The 2,365-nt window shown below is 44.1% G+C and overlaps 1 non-coding gene across 1 annotated transcript; it reads left to right on the top strand.

Annotated features, from left to right (window-relative positions):
• Positions 1 to 1,886: 1,886 nt before the first annotated feature.
• On the top strand, positions 1,887 to 1,960 carry Trnav-cac. The gene has a single exon. It is a non-coding gene; the product is annotated as a tRNA-Val (tRNA).
• Positions 1,961 to 2,365: the final 405 nt, after the last annotated feature.

Consider the following 2,365-nt stretch of genomic DNA (forward strand, 5'->3'; position numbering starts at 1 on the left):
TGGTGGTGGATGTAGTGATAATGGAAGGTATGGTAATGTTGGTAGTGGAAATGATAGTGGTGGTGGTTGTAGCGATGTTGGTGGTGACAGTGGTAATGGTGGTCGTGGTAGTGGTGGTGGTGGTGGTGGTGGTGGTGGTGGTAGTGACGTTAATTAGTTCTGAGGTGTTCATAATAACGGGTGTGCGAACATCAATCCTGTAGACGTGTGTGTGTGTGTGTGTGTGTGTGTGTGTGTGTGTGTGTGTGTGTGTGTGTGTGTGTGTGTGTGTGTGTGTGTGTGTGTGTGTGTGTGTGTGTGTGTGTGTGTGTGTGTGTGTGTGTGTGTGTGTGTGTGTGTGTGTGTGTGTGTGTGTGTGTGTGTGTGTGTGTGTGTGTGTGTGTGTGTGTGTGTGTGTGTGTGTGTGTGTGTGTGTGTGTGTGTGTGTGTGTGTGTGTGTGTGTGTGTGTGTGTGTGTGTGTGTGTGTGTGTGTGTGTGTGTGTGTGTGTGTGTGTGTGTGTCTCTCTCTCTCTCTCTCTCTCTCTCTCTCTCTTCCCAATACCCTGTTTTTCCTTTGTGTTCCTTTGGGTGTCAGTGCAATCTAACTCACCTCTCTATACCACATTAATTCCTTAGTTACTTCATACCCAAAGGCCTCTTCACGCACCCTCTTCCTCAGTGATCCCTGCAGCTTTATACCAGTCGTAAACTTTCATTGTAATAGACAGAGCGTCCCGTCTCGTCCAAGCCTTTTCCAGCCTTTTGGCCTTACTATCAGTAACTAGTTCTCAAACGCTTATTTTCTTATCGGCTTTCTTGGTGTTTTATTTTTTTTTTTTTTTGTTTTACCTTCATAATGGATCAGGTGTTAGTCAGAGAGAGAGAGAGAGAGAGAGAGAGAGAGAGAGAGAGAGAGAGAGAGAGAGAGAGAGAGAGAGAGAGAGAGAGAGAGAGAGAGAGAGAGAGAGATGCAATAATTTTAAATTCGTTTGCTTTTAAAAGTTGACACTGTGACAGTAATAGAGACAGCACGATAAAAGGAGAGAAAGGAAGACAAAGAGTTACAGCAATAAAATAGCTTGGATAGAAACAGTTTCTTTGTTAAATGAACCAATTGAAAAGCTGATCTATTCAGTGAAAGCTTTTATTTTACGTTTTTTCCCACGTTCGTGATGAATAGGTTTTTGCCAATCATCGGTATCACTTTAGTGGCGCGGAGTGGAGTGGTTAGTTCGTGCATATGTGTGCGACGTGCCCATAGACCTATCAAAGCCTATCCAATCCTGTCCATGCCTGCGTAATGCTTAATAAGTCTGTCTAAGCGTACTTCAGCTTGCCTAAAATTACCCCATCCTGCCTAAGTCTTTCTAAATCTATAAAAATCTTCTTAAGCCTATCAAGCCTATCTGAGCCTATTCGAGCCTATCCAAGCATGCCTAAGCCTGCATAAACGTGTTCAAGTCTCCACAAGCTTCTCAAAGCCCTCCAAAAGCTACCAAAGCATATCCAAATCTGGTAAAGCATGTTGAACCCTACAAACGGCTTTACAAATCTAATAAAACGCATGCCCACGTCTATCCAAACTTACAGCAATAGGAACACACATGGTAGCAGTGATAGGATCACATACGGTAGCAGTTTTGTGGTCAAAGGAACATTGATCATCATTCTGCTCTAACTGTCAATGAATTTAACTTTTTCCTCAATTTCAAGTGCTCATATCTGGTAGGGATCTATTAGACGTTATCTTATGGAGATTGTTAACAAATCAGGGAAAATCTGACAAATAATTAAGCACTGTGAAATGAACTCTGAACGTTATACAACATTTTTCTGTGACTGCACACTCGCATACTCACCCGTCCACCCACACCCACATCCACACACACACACACACACACACACACGCCCGGTAGCTCAGTGGTTAGAGCGCTGGCTTCACAAGCCAGAGGACCGGGGTTCGATTCCCCGGCCGGGTGAAGATATTTGGGTGTGTCTCCTTTCACGTATAGCCCCTGTTCACCTAGCAGTGAGTAGGTACGGGATGTAAATCGAGGAGTTGTGACCTTGTTGTCCCGGTGTGTGGTGTGTGCCTGGTCTCAGGCCTATTCGAAGATCGGAAATAATGAGCTCTGAGCTCGTTCCGTAGGGTAACGTCTGGCTGTCTTGTCAGAGACTGCAGCAGATCAAACAGTGAAACACACAAACACAGACACACACACACACACACACACACACACACACACACACACACACACTTGGAACAAAGTAGATAGAGGAAAAGGATAGAAGGAGCTTGACTCAATTCCTGTATACTAAATTTTGATAAATATGTGAAAATAAATAGACAAACAAGCCCATATCCGCACTCATGCACACACACAC

Source organism: Portunus trituberculatus, chromosome 39 (assembly GCF_017591435.1).
Source record: "Portunus trituberculatus isolate SZX2019 chromosome 39, ASM1759143v1, whole genome shotgun sequence".
NCBI classification, from domain to species: Eukaryota; Metazoa; Arthropoda; class Malacostraca; order Decapoda; family Portunidae; genus Portunus; species Portunus trituberculatus.